Raw genomic sequence first — 11,711 nt, 5'->3', positions numbered from 1 at the left:
TATTCTGGCAGTTCTGCAGTCCAGTCCACATATACAGCCTTCCTTTGATAATGTTGCATATGTAGTGTAGATCCTTGCTTGCGAGTACTTTGGATGAGTACTCACGGTTTCTTTGCTCTCGCTTTTCCCCCTTTCTTGTTCTTTCCGGTTGATGCAACCAGATGTCGGAGCCCAGGAGCCAGATGCCACCGCCGATGCTTGCTACTACGTGGAGACCGCCGACGACCAGGAGTAGTTAGGAGGCTCCCAGGAAGGAGGCCTTGCCTCTTCGATCGTGTTGCTTTTGTGCTAGCCTTCTTAAGGCATCCTTGTCTAACTCATGTATGTACTCAGATATTGTTGCTTCCGCTGACTCTTATGTATTCGAGCCCTCGAGGCCCCTGGCTTGTAATATAAAGCTTGTATTCTTTTAATTTGTGTCTAGAGTTGTGTTGTGATATCTTCCCGTGAGTCCTTGATCTTGATCGTACACATTTGCGTGTATGATTGAATCGAGGGCGTCACAATACTCTCTCTCATTTATGAATTTCAGATCTTAAGTATATTATTCAAACATAAATCAAAACAAAATAAAATGACATTCGAAGGATAGCACATATCATGTGAAGAAGCAAAAACTCAGGCTCAACCGAGGCTAACCGATAATTGTTGATGAAGAAAGGTGTGATGCCTACCGGTGCATCCCCAAGCTTAGATGCTTGAGACTTCTTAGAATATTATTTTGGGATGCCTTGGGCATCCCCAAGCTTGAGGCTTTGTGTCTCCTTAATTCCTCTTATATAACGGTTTCCCTAATTCTTAAAAACTTCATCCACACAAAACTCAACAAGAACTCATGAGATAAGTTAGTATAAATCAAATGCAAAACCTTATCATTCTCTACTGTAGAAAATCACTAAAAGTGTAATTTGACATTGCATACTAAATGCCTCTACATATTTAATACTCCTATCCTCAAATAGAATCATTAAACAAGCAAACATATGCAAACAATGCAAAACATAACGGCAATCTGTCTAAACAGAACAGTCTATAAAGAATGCAGGAATATGCGTACTTCTCTACCTCCAAAAAATCTGAAAATTAGCAAAATCTAGGAAATTTGTAATTCAATCGTGTCTAAAAAACTCAGACTTTTATCACGCTCTAGTGAATTTAAACAATTCTATTACTGAAAGCAAATGTTTCTGTTTTTGCACAGAATCAGGTCAACTATCATCCACACTATCCCAAAGGCTTTACTTGGTACTTTATTGAAACAAAAGCTATAAAACATGATTAATACAGTAACCTAATCATGTGAACACTCAAAAACACTAGGTATAAATATTGGGTTGTCTCCCAACAAGCGCTTTCCTTTAATGTCTTTTTAGCTAGGCATGATGATTTCAATGATGCTCAAATAAAAGATAAGAACTGAAACACAAAGAGAGCATCATGAAGCATATGACAAGCACATTTAAGCCTAACCCACTTCCTATGCATAGGGATTTTGTGAGAAAACAACTTAGGGGAACAAGAATCAACTAGCATAGGAAGGCAAAACAAGCATGACTTCAAAACTTTCAACACATAGAGAGGAAACTTGATATTATTGCAATGCCTACAAGCATATAGTCCTCTCTCATGATAATTTTCAGTAGCATCATGAAGGAATTCAACAATATAACTATCACATAAAGCATTCTTTTCATGATCCACAAGCATAGAAATTTTATTATTCTCCACATAAGCAAATTCCTTCTTATTCGGAATAGTGGGAGTATCATAAGGAACTCGAATACTGTAAATTGTTTCCACATTAAAAGAGTAATGTTCAGAAAAAGGGTTATCATAATTATGACAAGCTCTATAAATATAGTCATCACTACTTTTTATAACATAAGTGTCATCACAATAATCATCATAAGTAGCAACTTTGTTCTCATCATAATCAATTGAAACCTCTTCCAAGATAGTGGAATCATTACTAAATAAAGTCACGACCTCTCCAAATCCACTTTTATCATTATAATAAGATTCAAAACCCTCCAAAATAGTGGTATAATTATTATCTAAAGTTGACACTCTTCCAAACCCACTTTCATAAATATTGCAATCATCATAAATAGGAGGCATGCTATCATCATAATAAAATTGCACATCAAAACTTGGGGGACTAAAAATATCATCATCATCAAGCATAGCATCGCCAAGGTTGGGAAAAACATTAATTCTAGCAAATAAATCCTCAAACATGTCATTCTCATCAAACATAGCATCCCCAAGATTGTGGCTTGGCATACCATAAGCATAATGGATATTCATAGAATTAATATGAACAACATTGCAATCATGCTCATCATTCAAAGATTTAGTGCCAAAGAATTTATTGACTTCTTCTTCTAACACTTGAGCACAATTTTCCTTTCCATCATTTTCAGAAAGGCATAAATAAGATGAAGCATATGAGGTGATGTCTACTACGCAACGTTATTCTTGTAGACACGTGTTGGGCCTCCAAGCGCAGAGTTTTGTTGGACAGTAGCAATTTTCCCTCAAGTGGATGACATAAGGTTTATCAATCCGTGGGAGTTGTAGGATGAAGATGGTATCTCTCAAACAACCATGCAACCAAATAATGAAGGGCCAATTCCATTTTCCCCCTAACTTTGTCCCGAGCTCATCTTTACTACTAAATAAAAACAGTGCTCAACTATACCCCTCTTCCGTTAGATGGTGTTATGGAAATACCCCTCGGCGCCGTTTCCATTGGGTCAAAGGCCTTTGACCTTCTTCGAACCATTTTCTGGACATATTTACCCTCAATTTTTCTATCACTTAAGGGCGGGACCTATAACTTGTTTAGAAAAAGCAATCGGGTCCCTGCAACTTTTAAAACCAAAGCAATTAGGTCCTTGTATCATTTTTAGAAAAAGTAATCGGGTCCTTGTAACTTCTTGGAAAAAATCAATCGGGTCCCTGTGGCCATGGCGGCGCCGTCCATGGTGGTGGCTGGCCGTGCTACTATTGCTTGCGGCCATTGCTGCTTGCCTTGCAGCTGCTTGCATCGCTAGTCGTCGCTGCTACTTAAGCCACCTGCTATTGCTACGGCTTGTTGTCGCCCCACCGCTCTAGCTTCCACCGCCGCAGCACAGCTGCTTGCCGCCGCTATTGCCTAATGCTGCTACTGCTACTGGCCGATGCTGCTTGCGCCATCACTGAGGGAGTCCTGGACTAAGGGGTCCTTAGGCATCCGGCCTGCTATCCATGGGCCGGACTGATGGGCTGTAAAGACATGAAGACCAAAGACCATGCTCGTGTCCGGATTGGACTTTCCTTGGCGTGGAAGGCAAGCTAGGCGACCAGCTGTGAAGATTCCTTCTTATGTAACCGACTCCATGTAACCCTAGATCTCTCCGGTGTCTATATAAACCGGAGAGCATAGTCCGGATAGGACACATTTCATTACCATATATTCACATAGGCTAGACTTCTAGGGTTTAGCCATTACGATCTCGTGGTAGATCAACTCTTGTAACACTCATATTCATGACAATCAATCAAGCAGGAAGTAGGGTATTACCTACATAGAGAGGGTCCGAACCTGGGTAAACATCGTGTCCCCCGTCTCCTGTTACCATCGATCCTAGAAGCACAGTTCAGGACCCCCTACCTGAGATCCGCCGGTTTTGACACCAACATTGGTGCTTTCATTGAGAGTTCCACTGTGCCGTCGTCAAAAGGTTTGATGGCCCCTTCAATCGTCGATAATGACGCTGTCCAGGGAGAAACCTTTCTCCCCGGACAGATCTTCATGTTCGGCAGCTTCATACTACGGGCCAACTCGCTTGGCCATCTGGAGCAGATCGACAGCTACGCTCCTGGCCATCAGATCAGGTTCGGAAGCTTGTCCTACGTTGCGGGCATCCGTGGAGACTTGATCTTCGATGGATTCGAGACCGCGACAATCGCTCCCCGCTGCCCCGATGGACATGGCTTAAACCTGTCATCGGGCCGCATCCAGGAGAGAGCTCCTGCAGCGAGCAGATCAAGCTCCCCGAAGATGGGAAGCTTAACCACATCGCGGGGGCTACCGATTCTGCAGCATTGGAGCCGCTCGTAGATTCCATAGCATACGGCATCTGCATCAACGGAACCTCGGACTCTTCTCCGGCGTCGAGTTCCAAACCCTGCAAGCCCGCGGATACCGAACTCGATCGGTTATTGATCTTCAAGTTCAGCACCGCAGATGTCTTCCAACACTCGCCCATGGGCGACCTACTAAACTCACTAAAAAACCAATCCCTGGCAGATGGCTCGTCGCCGAACTTTGTTCGGTTCGAACTTACGGCGGATGATGGAGAATTTTGCTTCCCACCCGCCACCCACTTTATAGCCACCGTCAAAGACCCAACCAACACGCCTGACCCCCGCTCTGAAGACATCGCCGGTATGGACGATGATGAGGGGCAAGGCCAGAGCTCGCTACCCGCTAGACACAGGATGGCCACTTCCTGGTAAGATGTGTGTATGATAGACACACCCGATGATGAGGAGGATCCAGTCGAGAATAAACCTCCTGGTACACAGTCCAAACACCGGCGCCCACGGCGCCGCTCCAAGCCACATCGCCCAAGAGAAAACACTGCTAGCACCAGAAAAGACAACACTCCGGACAATGAAGACCCTGTTGAGGTAGAATCCGAACAGGAGGAACAGGAAAGCAAGCAAGACAACCCTGATGAACAGGCCACATATGGAGACTCGGAGGACAGCAATTATCTTCCACCCTCCGGGGAAGAGGAGATCCTCCGCAGCGAGGATTTTATCATGCCTAAGGAACCTCTTGAGCAGGAGCGTTTCAAACGCCGGCTTATAGCCACTGCAAGGAGCTTAAGGAAGAAGCAGCTGCAACTTCAAGCACGCCAAGATTTGCTCAATAATAGATGGACCGAGGTCTTGGCCGCCGAAGAATACGGCCCTAGTAGCCCAGACAAAAGCCACCCAAAGGGCAGGTGTCTCCCTCAATACGATCGCAGGGCGCTGGAGCCCACACCACCATTGAACAATGCGGCGGGCCGGCCACAGTTCGGTCCAGACAAAGCAGCAGCCCAAATAGAGCAACATACCAACCCATCCGGATGTCAAATCAAGAGCCAAACAGCTCGAGGGAACACTTGCGACATCAACCAAGTCCCGGAGGATAGAGCAGGGCGCACAAGATCGATGTACAGATCACGGAGATACACCCCGACCGACTATGATGGTCACCCATTCGGACACTACAGAGCCGACCATGCCCGGTCCAAACTCCGTAAACGGAGTCCGCCGGAAGTTCTTCATAGTGTGGCTCAACATAGAGGAGCCGCACACCCTCTCTGCTTCACTGACAATGTAATGAAGCATGAATTTCCAGACGGTTTCAAACCCATTAACATCGAATCATACGATGGAACAACAGATCCCGCGGTATGGATTGAGGATTACCTCCTCCATATGCACATGGCTCGCGGAGACGACCTTCATGCCATTAAATACATACCTCTCAAGCTTAAAGGGCCAGCTCGCTACTGGCTAAACAGTTTACCATAAAATTCCATTGGTAGCTGGGAAGACTTGGAAGACGCCTTTTGAGACAACTTCCAAGGAACATATGTCCGGCCTCTAGATGCCGATGACTTAAGTCATATTGTCCAGAAGCCCGGCGAGTCAGTCAGGGAGCTCTGGACTAGGTTCTTAGTCAAAAAGAACCAAATTATCGACTGTCCAGACGCAGAAGCCCTCACAGCCTTCAAACATGGCGTCCGGGATGAATGGCGAGCGCGTCACCTTGGCCAGGAAGGACCCAAGTCCATGACAGCCCTCACCGCTCTAATGACTCGCTTTTGTGCGGGAGAAGACAACTGGCTCGGTCGTAAAAGCAACAATGCCAGCGACCCGGGCACTTCCAAAATTCGAGACGGCAACAGTAAGCCACGATGAACCGAACACAACAGTCACAGTAGTACATGCGACACAGCGGTGAACGCCGGATTTCACAATCCGAAGCCCGGTCAACGGAAGAAGCCACTAAAGGCAAACCAGGATGGACCATCCACCCTTGACAGGATATTGGACCGACCTTGTTAGATTCGCGGTCACCCTGATAGGCCAGCTAATCATACCAACAGAAACTATTGGGTCCTGAAGCAGACAGGTAAGCTCAACGCCGATCACAAGGGGAGGAGGCCACCAGGCGATAGAGACGATGGATCGGCCTGCCGGCCGAACACCAGGGGCCAGAAACACTTTTCCTTTGAAGTTCGACCACTCCCAGAACGGAAATAGCAGTTCGTCTTCCGCCGCCCACCTACTGTACTGGCAAAGTTTACACCACGCGTACATAACTACGCACTCAAGATACCATGGGCATCGGCGGAATGACCATCTGGTCAACCCTGCAAGAATCCGCGTAACGTTTTTATCCGTCTTTCTTATTTTTCCGTATAATTTCTTAAAAACAGGTGACCATCAGGACAACATCTACATCGGACTCTCTCGAAGTTCGGATCCGCACACTCACCTAAGGGGCTACTCCCGTTAAGGATTCCCCTCCCCGAGGACGGGTGACAGGGGGTCCAAAATAAGCTTTTGTAGACCACACTCTTCCTTTTGAGCCTGTACCATGCCCTTTTCCTCTGTTCCCAACCCCGAGCATGTCAAATAGCTGGGTTGTGGTTTCTACTCTTTTTATATTTATCATCGGCATATTGCTCCGCTCCCAGTAAACTTTATCCGAACTAATATTTCATGCTCTTTCTACAATGAATCCAGCCGTAACGGCTGCCTTACAAGACGCACCTCAGCATAACTTGCCAGGGGCCCGGTATGGGAACAAACGAGTCGCCAGTAAAAGTCTGAACAACTCTATAGCGTACTCCGGCGTCACAAGTTTGGCCTTATATGCATCAGCTCCGAATCATTGTCTTTGGTCAATAGTTGGGTTGCCCTGCTCCTGTGCTTGCTACCCTACGTTGCGCTCTATCGGCTAGGGTAGTAAAGGGAGAACTACTGCGATTGTGCCCTGGCCTAGATCGGATGAGCACCTCAGTGGAGAAAGACGAAAAATGACTGTCATGATGCGGCGAGAGCTGGTCAACCACTTGACGACTCATTTGAATCTTTAGTGATTCTCCGTGTCACACGAGGGATCTTTTTTAGATCAACATATGTAAGGCACTATGCGCCATATACATACCAGGGGCTATGTCGTAGCCCCACCATAAAACTCCTATGGCTAAGTGAAAGTGTTAACGCCCTATAGTCCGATTGCCTGGTTCGCCGCATTATCACCTCCTTTATGGACCAAGATGTTGGATAAAGAGTGATTAAATGCTTTTCCGGACACCCCCGTACTTCCTACGAGGGGGCTGAAGCCGACGACTGGAAAACTTTCATATTATACTAAAACGGCCACAGAGGAGGAATTCAAGCTTTTGAGCAAAATATAAATAGATTAACTATAAAGTTGTCTGTTACACCATCATATAAATCACTCGAACATTATATCTTTCGAGCATTGACCCTCTATCAACCGGTCGGCATCTAAGACGTCTTCAAAATAGTGCTCCGGCTCATTATGGTCCTGGCCCTTGGGTGGACTCCTCGCCGCAACATCAATGGCATTCATCTTTGCCCAAAATGTTTTGACTCGGGCAAAGGCCATTCGTGCACCCTCAATGCACACCGACCACTTCACAGCGTCGATATGTGGCACCGCGTTAACAAGCCACCGCACCAGGCCAAAATAACTAGTCGGAATAGGCTCACTTGGCCACAACTGGATTATGAAGTTCTTCATGGCGTCGCCAGATATCCTATGAAGGTCGGCCCATTGGGACATTTGTTCATTGAACAACAAAGGGCGCTTTGACGCACCGAATTGTGACCAGAAAAGCTTCTCCGTTGCATACCCCTCTTGCACGTGGTAAAATTGCGCCGCATCAGAAGAACTCTTCGGCTAGTCCAAAAATTCAGCCGGAGAACTCCAGACCTGGTTTAGCTGAGCATAGTCCAGATCGCCAAACTTGTTCTGAATCAAAAAGGGCTTACCGGCCGCTATCTCCTTAGCCTGCTGAATCTCTTCACGAGATGCCCTAGATTCAGACTGAGCTTCACTCGCCTCTCGTACGGCCTTATCAAGCTCAGCCATTTTGGCTTTATTCTCCTTCTCAAGGAATTCATAGCGGCTGGCAGTATTCTTCAATTCAAGCGCCAGTGCGGATATTTTCTCCTCACTTTGGCGCCAAGCTGCTTGTTCGGCTCTTAGATCAGCCGATGCTTTTTCGGCAGCCGCATCACTACGCCGGGCCTGCTCCTTGGCCCGGGCTAGCTCCGCCCGAAGAGCTTCAACGACGGCAGCACCATCTGCAATCATGCACATTTCATATAAACCCTTTCCGGCGTCAGGCCTATTTTACAAGCACAATGGTGTAAGGAATGCTCGACATATATACCTTGCGAGTCGTCAAGACGCATGTTGATCAATGCAATGTCATCTTCCGCAATATCCAGCTTTCGCTGCAGTTCCGCCACTTCCGTATTTCGGGTAGCCGCAGGAGGGGAGGCAGCATTTATTCCAAGTTAAATCAAGGTTAGCAACTGATTATATGTGACACCCAAAAAATTTTATTTGGCTTTTTCAAACTTTTATTTGATTTGAGGGAGGTGATTTAATTTTTTTTCTAAAAGACTCTCCCTCTCAAAAACTTTCTTTTATGACAAGTGTTTTGTTTGGATTCACCCAAGACTTGATTTTTGATCTTGGAGGTTTTTCCATCTTATTTGGACTCAAAACCAAATGCTTTTCACTTGGGAAATTTCTTTTGAAAAATCTTTTAAATAGCCCTATGGCATTTGGAGTGATCTTTTCCCCTTTTCAAAATCTCCTCTTGCCATGACATGAGTGGAAATCCCCTCCCAAAAGCCATTCCTCATCTTTGTGTCAAGCTATACTTCAAATCCAGCAAGTTGAACCTCCCCATAATTTTTCTTCCATTTAATTCTTATCAAAAATATTTTCTGCCTTCTACTTTAGCTCTTGGAGATTTACAAAGGAGCTAACATTTCTACTTTGAGTTTGGCCTCCAAACAAATTTCCCTGGCTAGTCCTTAGAGCCCTCAACCAAGGTCCATGATGATCCACTGGTCTCCAGTTCAAATATTTCAAATTGTGCTTGCAGCAAGTTTGGACCATATTTGCCAAATTTGATGAAATTCAATTGTTTTCTCCTCCTAAAAATCTGAGAAAATTCAGGCAGCCTCTGGCTGCATTGAGAGATCACCTCACCAAGCCCCAGCTCCAGAAATTTTTTTCTTCATGCCAAATCATTTCGTCGAACACCTGCAGAGCATTGTCACTGTCAAGTTCAGATATGCAGAGTTACAGTTTCAGTGAGCACTGTCGTTTTCTTCAGAACCTTTCCTCGATCTCGCCAGCAGCCTCGGTGGCGCCTTGCTCCCTGTTCCCTCCTTCTTATCCCTGCGCCGCACGATCACCTGGAGGCTTGCGGGCGTCGGCGACGAGCAGGAGGAGGTGCGCCACCCCGTGAGCGACGGCCGCAACGGCTTTGCGGCTGCCAGAGAGAGGCGCAGCGTTGGACGGCGCCGTCCAGCGCCGCCCAAGCCACCGGAGGCCGCCGCGTGGCCACCCACTCACCCGTGCACGCTGTAGTCAGTCATCGTGAACTGGTAGGCGCGGAGCGCGCTCTCTGCCGCCGCCGTGCCCGTACGGCCGCCCCGTCGAGGATCGGCGCATTACGCCTAGCCCAACCGAGGTTTAGCGGGGGAACGGCACCAGTGATCCTCCCTGATGGTGCCTAGCCTCCTAAATCCCCTGCCCAATCTCTGCCTCGCCGTAATCGCTTGCCGGAGCTACCCCGTTCACGGCCACCCCCTCGGATCGCCTATAAAAGGGGGCCCCGAGCTCGAACTCGAACCCACACCACCTCTGCACACCACCAATACCACGCCAAGCCACTGGAAGAGCCCCGAGGGAGCCTTCTTCCCCAACTCCGGCCGCCTCGACCCGCCACGGGATCCAGCTCGATTCACCCCCGTGCGTGCACCCCCACCCCTCAACTCTTGCCAGTAGCCTCCTAATGCTCCCACTCTTCTGACCCGTGCATCAATTTGGAGTTTGCAGCACCCACCAGAGTACTCCACCATCGCCCGAACCACCGTCCGCCGGAGAAAGTGTCGCCGTCGACGTGGTGCTCTCCGACGTCCAAGTCCACCACCCACCGACGCGGAAGAACACCCTGAACCTCTTGGTACCCTCTGATCTCTCTGCCTCACCGTGGTTCAACGCCGGCGACCGCCGCAGCCTTCGGGCGCCGGCGAGCGTCGTTGGAGTTTTAAACCTGACGGGTGGGACCCCCCCGTCAGCCTCTCTTCTTTCCCCCCTCGAACAGTTTTCTTTTAGCGCCTTCGGGCAAAATGCGTTTTCCCTTTGGGCTGGCGCATTTCCTACCGAACCGTTTTCTTTTTTCTCAAACAAGTCCCTGGATCTTTTCTGTTTCATCACAGATCAGTCCCTGGACTAAAACCCTTATATCTTTTTAATAAAAGATGATTTTTGATTGATTCTTTTTCTGTCAGTCTTGTATTTTTGTCTAGTTTTTTATAGTATTTATTTGGAAAAAAATTGGAACAATTTTTATGCACGCGACGATTTTCACGTTAGTGTACGGTTTCGTTATACCTTAGGTTCCGGAGGAGGTGACGGAGCCGCGAACTTCGCCGAGCTAGACTACGACTTCTCCGAACCAGGCAAGTATGTTTGAACCTTTGATATGATAGGTGTTTTGCATGTTTGCTCGAATGGTTTATGCATGGCATGTGAGCATCGGTGAGTATTACGTTGCATGCAAGGCAACTAACCCTGTGTCTCGAAGTTACTGTGATCTTCGATGAGAGATGACCTGATCATGTGGTGACATGAAAGGTAGTAAGATGGTATTGTTGTAGCATGCCAGTCTTACGTCATCCGATGAACTCCGACGTTAATGTGGACTGAGCCACGTTATCGTTCTTCCCCTTTCGTGCTGCCACATGTTTTCTGCAAAGAATAGGGTTTAGTAAGTTGTTAACCTCTTTCCTTGTACACACCAAATAGAGGGACCGGGATGAGGGTTCCATGGCCCTGGATTAAAGCCAGTCATCCGGTCAGGGGGCATGGGTGTTTCCGGTTGGGACCGAGAGGGGGGCACCCCTTAGAGCGCGCGTATATAAATTTGATCCCATGCTACGCGGGGTTGTAGCCTCCCCGTCTCAAAGTTTTTCTTGAACGTTGCCGAGGGTGATTCCTGGCATCGAAATGTTGAATGGGTGTGTACTGGTTAGATGTGTTTCTCCTAAAACACCGTAAACGGAACTAGTCCCTCGTGACTACTGAAATCCGTTGGCTGTGGTTAAATAGTACAAACTCTGCAAAGTCAAACCCTTCCGAGTCATCGTGTCCATGGTCAAGGACCATGGCCAGTATATCCATATCTATGTCAGTCCTCGTGGAAAATCCCCGGTAAACAAGCTTGAGTGGTATGCCCGTTTGAATTGTTATTCCTGTGGATGGACTAACCTTTTACTTATCTCGTATCTGAATATTCCCTTGCAATGATTTAAATTCATGAGCTACTGAAATATTAAGTTATGAGATATAAGCCCTTTATGTGATGTCGCTTAGACGTCCG

This window comes from Triticum aestivum, chromosome 2D, assembly GCF_018294505.1.
Source record: "Triticum aestivum cultivar Chinese Spring chromosome 2D, IWGSC CS RefSeq v2.1, whole genome shotgun sequence".
Lineage (NCBI taxonomy): Eukaryota > Viridiplantae > Streptophyta > Magnoliopsida > Poales > Poaceae > Triticum > Triticum aestivum.
Note: the sequence above shows the minus strand (reverse complement) of the source record.